We start from the raw sequence: 12,749 nt of genomic DNA on the forward strand, positions 1-12,749 counted from the left end.
CAGTAAATCTTGGAGGAGACTCCTTCTCCAACTACCACAGCTATCAACCCCAACAGCACTCCTCCATCTGACTCCTACAGTCAAACACAGCCTCAGATTGTACTCCTCATGGATTCTAATAGAAAGTTTGTAGATGATAATAAACTGTTCCCGATAAGAAACGTCAAGAAAATATGGTGCCAAACACAAAGAAGGCCCTGAAGCTCTTGTGTGAAGAGCAGCTGGGTTCCCCAAGCCACATTACCATCCACACCGGCACCAACAACCTCAGAGCTCAGCAAGAGAGAGTAGCTAAAGCTCTTATTAATGTAACAGAGAAGGCATCCTCCAATTTCCCCAACTCCAAAATTATCCTGACCACCCTGCTACTGTGCTCAGATTTCCACCCAGACATCATCAGGCATATAAATGCAACAGTGTCTGGAGACTGTGCCCTAAAGCCCAATGTAAACCTGGCTCAGCACCCCTCTCTGAATCTCAGCAGCCTTTATGACCATATCCATCTCCACAGAAAGGCAGTATCCATCTTTGCCAAGACCCTGAAGGACATCACAGTGCACCGCAGCGACCTACTTCATATGCCATTGACTGAACCTTGGATTTAGGATGGACCACACCGAACCTCACCGAAATTACCGGCCAGGTTGAACTGCGATGCACCTCACTGATCTCTGCCTGCATCACCTCGGTCTATTGATGGACTTCACTCTTATAATGGAATGCATAGACTAACAATTACCAACAAAAGCCTTCATCAGCCAATTAACTATTAATTATTAAAGGACAATTGCATCTATGTGAACTTCTGCAGTTAATCCAGGATGGACTTCAAAGACATTGGTCATTAATCTTACAGTTCTTACAAATTCTATGCTTAAACACTGTCCCTTAACACTTACTTAGTTTAATCATTTTAAACAATTACTTTAACTATACATAAGTAATATTTACATTATATTCATGATGTTGAGTCACAGTGAGTCTGGTTTCTCCCAAGGTTATTTTTCTCCATTAATCCACATCTTATGGAGTTTTGTGTTCCTCGCCACAGTCGCCTTCAGCTTGCTCACTGGGTATAAATACAATTATTATTTAATTACTTATTTTTAAACACAATTCACAATCGTAATTTATCAAACTACACAATAATGACTCATCGACATTATAGATATTACAGTTTTATCTTCTGTTAATGCCTGATCTTCTGTAAAGCTGCTTTGAAACGATGTATGTTGTGAAAGGCGCTATACAAATAAAAAGTATTTGAATGACTTGACTTAATAATCACATGTTGGAATATTCAAGGACTGAGGTCCTCCATTTTTGGTGCCAAGAGCCAACATTCAGACTTCAAAAAAAAATTCAGAATTCTGACATTATAATACTGCAAGAAACATGGAGTGTAAGAGATTTGTCGACTGGCTGCCCAGTTGGATTTAGAGAAATAGTTCTACCATCAATCAAACTAAGAGGGGTGACTCAGGGTAGAGACTCAGGGGAATGCTGATATGGTACAGAACAGAACTCATAGACTCAATCAAATCTATAAAAATCTGAACATTTTACATTTGGTTAAAAATCCAAAACGATATTGTCTCCACAGACCTTCACATATTCTTGTTGCTACATATTTACCCCCAGCTGAATCTCCCTATTACAATGAAGAAACCTTTTCCATCCTGCAAGACGAGATCTGCCATTTCCAGACAAAAGGACATTTTCTATTGTTAATTTGTGGCGATTTAAATGCCAGAACTGGAAATGAACCAGACTTTGTCAACACACAGGAAGACAAATATATTACAAACACAAGCCACCCTCTGCCCTCATACCACCTCAGAAATATTTATGACAAAGTCACAAACAAAAGTGGGAAAAGAGCTCTGTCAAGTGCTGGGCCTGTACATAGTGAACGGTTACATACGGCAGTCACAGTCAGTCCTCAATAACCTCTGTCTGACCACTGTAAAATTACACTATATCTAAAATGAACTAAAACCAATGAATCACACAGACAGCCCTCTCATTTGGGCTGCAACAATCCCACAAGAGGACAAAAAACAGCAAAGAAAATTATCAAAGCGCAATGGAAAGTCAAACTGTAAAATGATTATTGGACAAATTTATAATGAACACATATCCACAAAATAAAGTAGGCATAAATCTGGCAATACATGACATTACCGATATATTCCACCAATCAGCATCCATGTGCAATTGGATTTTTTTTTTGAAAATCTGTACAAAATAACTGAAACAAATCCTGCTCGAAATGAAATAAAAACCAAATTAGAAATCCTGAAAGACAAAATTTATGACAATCAGAACCCCCTGGATTTCCCAATCACAGTAAATAAGCTAACAGATAGACTACATGCATTAAATCCCAACAAGGTATGTGGCATTGATGGAATATTAAACTAAATTATCAAATAAACCAATAACAAATTCAAAACCACAATAATTTAATTATTCAATTGTAAGAGTGTAGGCTATTTTCCCGGCACCTGCAAGGCCTAATTACACCCATCTTTAAACAAGGAGACAAATTTGAGCCAAATAATTACAGAGGCATATGTGTCAATAGCAACCTGAGGAAAATATTCTGTTCAGATTATTAATATAAGATTGCAGAACTTTCTCAAAACCCACAAAATCCTGTAGAAAAGTAAAATTAGATTTCTGCCCAAACACAAAACATCTGAGCACATTTACACCCTCCACACGATTATTGAGAAACACGCACCAAAACAAAACCATTTATATTGTATTGTATAAGTATTTGCTTGCTTTGTTGACTTTGAGAAGGCTTTTGATTCAATCTGGCATGAAGGACTCTTCCTAAAACTACTGGAAAATGGGATTGTAGGGAAAACATTTAATTAGCACCATGTATAATAACAATAAATGTGCTGTTAAAATAGGGAACAAATATATATATATATATATATATATATATATATATATATATATATATATATATATATATATATATATATATATATATATATATATTTCATTTAATTATAATGGCATCTCAATTACTTTGATAAATAGCATGGCAAATACTTTTGTTAGCCTTTTTAGTCAGCCAAATTTTTTTTGAGCTTGGTATTAGAAACCAATTTAATTAAAATGTCATCAAAGAAATGGAACAAAATGACAGAATTATCTTTAAAGGCTTCTTATGTTGCTTGATGGTGAACATTCAAGCAGCTATTAATTTATCATGATTCCACAGTAATAACAACTACCACCCCCCTTATTTAATTTATATTTCCCCCCAAATTACGCTGTCAATTTAAATGACGTTCGCCATCTACTGTTGGTACAAAACTGAGCACATACGATGAATTGTACAAATTACGTGAAAATTCAAAATCAATGTTTATGATACCGATTCAGTTTGACATGTTTGTGAATTATTTTATATTATATAAGAATTGTGTAATGTTTAGCATAACATACTATATGAGGTGAAATACATTCGTTTTAAACAGGCACAAATAGGACAGTCCTGCATGTTCTGTCATGTGTTCGAGGACCCCTCGAGATGTCCATGCTTGCCGAACGTGAGTTTACAATCAGGAGTGTATATCAAGTGTACATTTATATGTTTAAAGACATTAGCTATCATTTCCACTTGAGAACTTCTATTATGTTTGTATGAAAATCGTATATTAAAGTAGTTCTTGCATTATTGTATGGGTTGTTTAGCATGTTTACTAACAGGCTTGTCATCAAGGCTCTCAGGACGAATCATGTGGCATGAACAGATTACCCTCGTAAACAGATTTAACAAATAAAATCTATTTGACATGATCGCAGTCGCCTAATTTGTAAAGCTTTTTACATAATTTCCTTCTAATTGTTTTGCTATTTTATTAGCTCGACGTAAACAGAAGTGGTCTGTAGACCCCAGAAACAGTGCACGGAGCAATGATTTGGATAAGATGTTGGAACGCATGAGCTGGTCCAAAGAAAAGGTAACAGGCTGAAGTAACTTGCAGCCTTTGGAGTAAATTATGTCTCTTGTCATATTGCACTCTTGTAGACGATGCCAAACAGCAGAAGTGTAATCTATTTTAGATTATTTATAAAATGTTTAATCCAAATAGATTGGCAATTAGGCGTTTAAGCTTCTATGTGGTATTTTAGCACATGTCTGAATAATGTTGCTGTTGTTTTTCAGCACAGTTTTTAAACAGGCCACAAAAGCTCAATTGTTTTTTGGCTGTCCATCTTGTGATATTTCATAATTATTTATTTTTAAATATGCATGACTTTTTTTGGTGTGCCCTCCTTTAAAATAAATTTAACAGCTCTGACAATGTCATTGTTTGCAAGCTTTCACATATCCTTCTTGGTTTGTTTTTCTGGTAGGGTCTCAGCAAACGTGAACAGGGGGCCACAGAACTCAAAGGTTAAAACAGTCTGGGTCTGGGCACTTCAGTATACAACGAGGTAAGTGGATCAATGGCATCATGAACAAACTCCATGAAATCAGGCCTATTGTTGGAAAAGAAGTTCCTCTCTGTTTTTAAATCGCTGGGACCAGATTGTCTACACCCGCTGTCGTATTGGTCACTCCAGGTTGACACAAGTTTTTAATATTAGGAGAAGATTCACCAACATGTACCTTCTGCCAGAATCTATTATCCCTGAAACATGTTTTATTATACTTTACTGCTCTTAAACCCATGAGAAACCTTTTTTTTCAGCACTCTGGAAGAAATTTTTAACAAAGTCAAACCAAACGCAGTTTTTAGGAAAACAGTTTTTTAAAAACCTTTTATAGAATTGCTTACACATTTCTCACCATGGAAATAGCCATAGAAGCTGGCATGGCGTTACAATCAAACATCTAGTGTGCTGCAATATTTTGCTTTGGGGTTTTCTAGCCTCATCAGTCTTTGTTGATATTGGTGCTGTTTTTGGATAACTGGATTGCCCATCAAGATGATTTTAATCAGCACCTTGCAGTGCTGAGAAACTGCCGTGGACAGAACCAGACCTACAGAAAGCTCAGTTCCAAACTGTATTTTAAACCAAGTTTTTAAAATTTTGACCGTTGTGAGACCGGTTAATTTTCCCCTTCTGATGATGTGTTGTTGCAAGCAATAGTAATCCTGCTCAGTACTCCAGGAACCACAGGTTTAGACATTTGGTGCCTGTGCTTGGCTGAGGAGCCACTAGTGTGAAGCTACCATCTGTGGGAGATTGACTGAATGCCTCTAAGTCAGAATCCCCCTAAACTTAACGATACCGCAGCACCACAGGTATCTGATTGGCACAGGATATCCAGCACGTGAGGGCCCAGCAAGGAGAGATGGGACTGGGACGTGGCCGGATGAGTGCTGCCCCTCTCCCATTACCCATGTGTGGAGAACCTGGTGCTAAATGACTATTAGACAACCTGATTCTGGGTCGGGGTGTTGTGCGTGGCAGATCAGCTCACTCGCTGCAATCCATTGAAAGTAAACCCTCGATCCAAGATCCTCTCGTACAGAGCAGGATTGCAATTGCGTCATATACAATCTATACACATCATCGGTAGTGTGAAAATAACCTGTCTCACGACAGTCTAAATTGTATTATATTTAGGTTTACAATAAAAAAAAAAGAAAAATGTAAATGTGAAATGTAAGTATTTGATGATTTTTTTTAAAATATTTCTTGAACATTTTGTCTTCTAACTCAATGTTTTCATATTCAATGTTCACTAGGTGGTGCTGTTGTGTTAAATATGGTGAAATGTTGTGGTCCATGTTCTTGTTTGTCATTGTCTTTTTAAATGCAATCTGCGTGTTCCATGTGTTTCACTTTTTAGTCGTGTGAATCAACCTTAATGTGGAAAGGCTTGTGTAGTCATTTTTTTAATTTTGGTATCTTTTTTTGACCACCTCTGTGTACTTTCAGAGCCCACGCGGGGGACACGCACAGGGTTTCAGTCTGGAGGAGAAATTCAAGAAGAGTGTCCATTACACCAAATTCACCAAGGGTGAGTTTTTTTTACAGTGTAATGATGGCTGGCAATTCACCCATTGTGCTGTAGGATTTTATTTAGAGAACTTTACAAAATTCCCATGGCCATGATATCCTGTAAATATCAGAGATTTTTATCGTTGTGATTTCCATGCCTGGAAAAGTCATAATTCCCAAAGTGACTTTTTCCAGTTTTGCTTTCCTCTAAAATATTTAAACTGCTCTATTGCATGAGAGTTTGCTTGCAAGCCAGTGTGATTACACCAGTCTGTCCATTAATTACACAAGTATAATTTATTTAGTATAATCTATTAATTCAAAAGATTGGGACTTGACAAACAAACGTAAATCCACCTGTCATCTCTGTAAAATGAATTCTAACAAAATACAATTATCATGAATGACTCAAATTTAACTGGTTAAAAAGTGTGGGAACCCTGACTATAATGCAGGATTAGTAGTTTGTTTTCAGATAATTCCAGACGTAATATTTTTTTGTGGGCCTCTATCCTGTTGCTTGACCTTTTAACAAAAATAACAACTTGAGTTGCTCTCTACATAGTCAGGGTTGTCTACTCAAGTATGGTGTTGAAATGCGCAAGATATGTTTTGTATAACTTGATGAGAAAACATTCTTGCAGCCAAGGCAGTTATTTTATTATTTCCTTTACAAATGAAGCCCCCCTATCCATCACTTCCTGTGTTCAGTAGCTAAACACTGTGTGCTTTGGCATTCGTACCAGCAACGGTAGCTCATGGGTCACTGCTGAAGTAGATCAGCATGAAGCTGGGATGTCAACTTAACCAGAAGGCTGGGCCGCCCCAACAACAGGGAGTCACTTAATGAACAAAAATCACCTGGCTTGCTCATCTACATATGAGTCAGAAAACCTGAACAAGTAACCTGCTAGACCAAGTGCTACTGCGAGTGATCTGGCAGTATGTGAACAATCTCACTGAATGTTTTGCTACATAGAACTGACCTTTGCTGAATTTCTCACATCCTTCCCAGCGTGGATATTGGGGCAGCCTGATGTTTGTTGGTGGTCTCTTGTGAGCAGGAAGTTTATTAGAACTGAAGTCTACATTTTTAAAAAGAATATTTCACCCAGAAATGAAAGAGATATCTCTTGTGCTCATGTTGTTCTGTTACATAAACTGTTATTTATTTCCATGGTATAAAAAAAATAAATCAAAAATTTTTGATGAATCTTTATGCAGCTCTTGCTATACAATGACAGTAAATGGTGATCTGGACAAAAAAAAACAAACAAGAATAACATAAAAGTAGTCCAAGTCTTCTGAAGCCATATGATAACAATGTGTTAGGACCAGATTGAAGTTTATCATTATTCAGTATTCACTGTTAATTTTACCTTCCTGTAGATTTGGTCAAACAGCACATGAGTTTATGCATTAAAGGGATAGTTCACCCAAAATTAAAAATTCTCTCTGTGTATGACTTTCTTTCTTCAGCAGAACAGATGTGAAAGAAAAATAGAAAAAATATACATGCTCAGTAGGTCCTTAAAATGCAAGTGCATGGTGATTAGACATTTTAAAGCTCCAAAATGAACAGACGGTCATCATAAACGTCATCAATACTACTCCAGAGGTTAAATTAATGTCTTATAAATGGAAACAATCGCTTTGGTGTGAAAAAGATCAATGAGTACTTTTTAAATATAAATTGTTCAGCAGCAGAATATGTGTCTGACGTAATCGTGAGAATGCGGAGTTCACGTGGTCTCTCGTGAGACAAATACTTGTTTGCATGTTACGGGCATAATCTCACGTTCTCTCAATTGAGACATCCAGGATGAGCACACAGATACACCATTGTGATTAAAGAAACAGATACAAATGCAGATCTAAACAAAAACCGACTAAGCTTCTGTACAGCGTTCCTCCTCAGTTGTAAACAGCGCTGCCCTTCCGGCTGTGACGCACTTGCTTCAGTTCTCGTGTGAACATGCCAATGCGATTGTCACACATGCATTCCGTTGCTAACCATAAGCGATGCGTTTTAGTTAGAGTACTTCAATATTGATCTTTTTTTGCCCCAAAAGTGATCATTTCCCTTTATAAGTCGTGAATGTAACCGCTGGAGTCGTTTGGATGATGTTCATGATGACTGTCTGTTCTTTTTGGAGCTTCAAGGTCTAATTGCCATCCATTGGATTTTAAGGACCTACTGAGCTAAGAAAATCTTCAAATTTGTTCTAGTGAACAAATACACACCTGGGATATCATGAGGGAGAATAAATAATGAGAATTTTTGGGTGAACTAACCCTTTAACTGTAGCTGTTGATTGTAGTGGTTGACCGATTTTGGTGATACCGATAACTACAGTTAAGGTCGATAAACGATTAATCGCCAATAGATTTTAAAGTCAGTTTATTTTGCAAAATGTTTAGCCTTCTTATTTTGAGAGGTACATAAATAATATCTAAAGTACAAAATTAAAGAAAAAAGATGAATTCTTTTGTTCATCTTAAATCCCAATAATTATCAGAAAAGATTTGGTGCAGAATTTGGGACTTCTAACTGGAAACAATCAGAGAAACAACAAATCCCTCTGTGATTGTTAATCATGAATAATAATAATAACTGAAAAAAAAACTGTCTTCAATGATCTGCATAGATTTTTGGTGATAGCCGATAACCGCAACTGTCAGCACTGATTAATCAGTAAAACGATTTATTGTACTACTGCTAGTTGATTGTTGGACACTTTGAAGGGTGGTTTTAAATATTACTTTTTTATTTATAAAAATATCAGGAATATGGGGGAGGGCATTTTCTTCATCACTTGTTACCTAAGCAGACACCGAAACATAGCGCACTTAAGCTCAACGTCCTGTTTCCTGTGAGAAGCACCGGCCAGTGCATTTACTTAATGTCCTCAATCAGCACCTGATGAGTCCCACAGATAACACAGCATCCAGGGCATTGTTGTTGTTGTTGTTGTTGTTGTTGTTGTTGTCTCAGATTTTCTGTTCAGCCTTTGTTTATCTACAAGAAGGAAAACAGTGCTCTGGATGCAGGGTCGAGATGTGTCCCATGTCTAGATATCTCACAAGAATGGGGAATGAACATCCCACACTAGAGCTCCTCACCACCCCATTTGTAATTGGACTACATCACTTACCTCATGTCCATAACCTTAGCTCAACTCACACTAATTATGAGCTGCCCTCTGCCTCCATAAGTCACAAGTCTTCCTGGGGTAAAAAAGCATCACTCAATATAAAAGGGGTTTTAATGTGGATTTAAATTGACACTATGGCTGGGAAATAGATTGATGGATATTGATATTTATGTAGGCTATTTACTTATCGCATTGTATAAGCATAGCCCTTCAGAGGTTAACAGTAAAAAAACAAATTTTATTGGAGTCAGTTGAAATTCTCTTTGATTTATTGCAATCATGGCAGTGGACTTATTACCGTTCCTGTGGATTTGTCGAAGAAGATTTTGTTCTCTAGACTGTTACAAGTTATGTAACGTGATCCAAAAGAAAGCTAATCAATCTACGCAAGGGTCATGATGCCGTGTCTGAAAGTTGAACTGAGCCTTGTTAACAGTCTTTGAAATATGTCAAACATGACTTTGGTTGTTACAACTGCTAATGGACTTGTGGTTTGTTGTCATGCCAATTGGCTCGTTGTCTCATCGTGTCAGGTTCCGCCCATGTCCCCTGGGGCTGCTTTGTTGATTGGATCACCTTTTGCTGATATTAGTTGCCCTGTAACCCATAGAAAGCCTCACCTTTTGTACGTTTCCTGGGTACGCCCCAATAAAGCTGTTGCCAGGATATATCTCTAATTGATTTTACAGACTTAAATTGGTTATATTTAACGTTTGAAAGTTGTACTCTTGTCATGGTGCCTTAGTTATGTTACCTCCTGTCATTTTAAAGTGAGTGTAAATATTTAATAGTAGTCTGATATACACTACCAGTTAAAGTCTTTGACACATTTGACTGAATTTAAGTTTCTTATGATCTTTAAAACCTCCTGAACTAAATTGATCTTGAGAAGTATATAAACATGGTTAAATGTATACACAATGTTTATTGGTCTAATCTTCCAGAAAAGTAGCCAGTTGAACTCAGGATAGAGGTAGATGTGAGGTAGCTTGTTTCAAAGATTGATGGTTTTCAGAACTGGAGAAAGGCACCGGCATCTCGAAACCCCATCTTGGGCACAAGTGGTGTTAACCAGTAACCCAGATTTAATTGGCTGCCCATTTATCATCTGATTCATTTCTTGATGTGAGTTGAACTGTAAGCACTTCATCTATGTGGCTGAGTGGGTCAAGCTGTTATTGAGATCAACAAAACCATTTTGGACACTCATGAATTATGAACATGATTTTTTTATATATTTTTTTTGAGAGCGAGAGAGAGACAAAATAAGTGTGTATAATAAATCATCATGACTATTTCCTGCTTGGACGGTTAAAGGAACATCTGATCTGACACTTCTTATTCCAGAAAATGTATTTTCCTTGTTTAACTGTAACTGAAGATCTTTAGAACTAATCCAGGTGTCCTATGAGGCAGTCAATTAGTATTTTGCATGTCAGATTAGCAAGTCGATCCGAAAAAGCCTCTGTGATTGCTAATCTTGTTTGGCCAGTGTTTCGTCACATTTGTTGCCATGTCAACGGTGACCTTGCTGCCAGCAGGATTTCATTACCTCATATGCACCATTAGTTTATAATAGGCCAGAGAAATATATAAAAGTATTCAACATATTTTTCAGCTTTTTGACAATATTCAATAAATGGATCAATGTAAATGTATTTTAAATATAATATTTGAAATGGATGTTTTTTTTCTCAGTTAGATGAACAGCATTTCTGACTAGAAATGCACATAGCAATAAATGTTTTGTGTGTATTGAACTTGCCTGACATCCTCTCAGTAATGCATTACAATAATCTAGTCTTGAGGTCAACACATCAATGCATTTTTTGGCAGCAGCAACCGAGCATGTGTCGTAATTTGGCAATATTTCTCTGGTGGAAGAATGCTGTTCTACATACATTGGCAATGTGAATTTTCAAAGGGCTGATTGGTATCAAATATAACACACAAGTTCTTTGCTGAAGAAGATGATGTAACTGTACATCCATCGAGAGCCAAATTATATTTTAGCGGCTTATTTTTAGAGGTTTTTGGTCCAATTATTAGTACCTCTGTTTTGTCTGAATTGAGTAGAAGGACATTTGGAAATCTTTGATTTCATTGATCCAGTCTGCTAATTTAAGGATTGGGAATTTTCAATGGGTTTAGAAGAAATATAGAGTTGGGTATCGTTGGCATAACAGTGGAAACTTATTCCTTGATTCCTGATAATATCTCCCAGGTGAAGCAAGGATTCGAAGAAAAGCAGAGGTCTTAAAACTGATCCCTGTAACACTCCATACTTCAACGTTGGTTTGAGTTGACAATTCCTCGTTTACACCTACAAAGTGATAGCAGTCCGAAGTATAGGACCTAAACCATGCTAATGCAAGTCCACTACTGCCAACATAATTCTCCAGCCTATTCAAGAAAATGTTGTGGTCTATCATGTCGATGGCAGCACTAAAATCTAAAAGCACTAGAAGAGAAATGCAGCTGCGATCAGATGATATGAGCAAGTAATTTGTAACTCTGATAAGTGCAGTCTCTGTACTGTTTTGGAGCCTAAGTCCTGACCAAAATTGTTCATATATTCCATTTCTCTGTAGAGATTAACATAGTTAAGAGGACACTACATTTTCTAGTATTTTCGACATAAATGGGAGATTTGAAATCTGTGTGTAATTAGCCAAATCTCAAGGATCAAGCTGTGGCTTCTTAATAAGTGGTTTGATAACTGCCATTTTAAAGTTTCTTGGGACATGTCCTAAGGGTAGTAAGGAGTTAATAATATTAAGAAGAGGTTCTGCGATTACTGGGAATACCTCTTTTAAGAGCTTAGTTGGTATTGGATCTAACATACATGTTATGGCTTTTGATGTTTTGTTAGCTGTTCATGACCTATAACAGTGAAGGATTGAAGTTGCTCGTGAGCAAAATTGAGACCGTTTACTGAGGTGCTTTGACATTAGATTGCATGGTTCCAATTTTATTTCTGATTATCTTTTAATTTTATCAGAAATTCACGAAGTCATTACTATTGTGCTGCGACGGAATATCTGGTTCAGTTGAGGCTTTATTCCGAACCAATTTAGCCACAGTACTGTATAAACACAGAGCATTGTTTGGTTATTTACTAAGAGTTTGCTAAAATCTGCTGGCAGCTTTTAGTGCCCGTCTGTAGCTACAAACATGAACATTCCATGCACCGCAAAATACCTCCCAATCTTGTATATTCTCCATTATCCGAGCTGCTGTCTTGAGAGCATGAGTGTGATCATTGTGCCATGGTGCGAGGAGTTTTTCTTTAATCGAAGGGAGGCGACACTATCAAGAGTGCTACAGAAGACTGCACACACACGCACACACACACACATATATATATATATATATATATATATATATATATATATATATATATATATATATATATATTATGATTTCATCAATTTCTTATAGGCTTTTTGGCTTACCGAGTATGTGAGACAATTCTGGAAGCTTATATCTTTAGTGGTTGAAATAATAGTTCTACATGAATGATAGCGTGGTGTAGATTGAGTGACATTAGCAATAAACAACTGACAAGGTAATGATCTGAGATGTCATTGCTCAGCGATATCATTTTTGTAG

At 36.9% G+C, this 12,749-nt stretch overlaps 1 long non-coding RNA gene across 1 annotated transcript in view; it reads left to right on the top strand.

The window, feature by feature from the left end:
- Positions 1 to 3,539: 3,539 nt before the first annotated feature.
- The window catches only part of LOC127624277 (uncharacterized), a 47,827-nt gene continuing 38,617 nt past the window's right edge, over positions 3,540 to 12,749 (top strand). Inside the window, exons 1-4 of the long non-coding RNA XR_007968140.1 lie at positions 3,540 to 3,572; positions 3,889 to 3,986; positions 4,384 to 4,464; positions 5,920 to 6,001. This is a non-coding gene — a long non-coding RNA (uncharacterized LOC127624277). The remainder of the gene's footprint in view (positions 3,573 to 3,888; positions 3,987 to 4,383; positions 4,465 to 5,919; positions 6,002 to 12,749) is intronic.

The sequence above is a fragment of the Xyrauchen texanus genome, chromosome 30, assembly GCF_025860055.1.
Source record: "Xyrauchen texanus isolate HMW12.3.18 chromosome 30, RBS_HiC_50CHRs, whole genome shotgun sequence".
NCBI lineage: Eukaryota > Metazoa > Chordata > Actinopteri > Cypriniformes > Catostomidae > Xyrauchen > Xyrauchen texanus.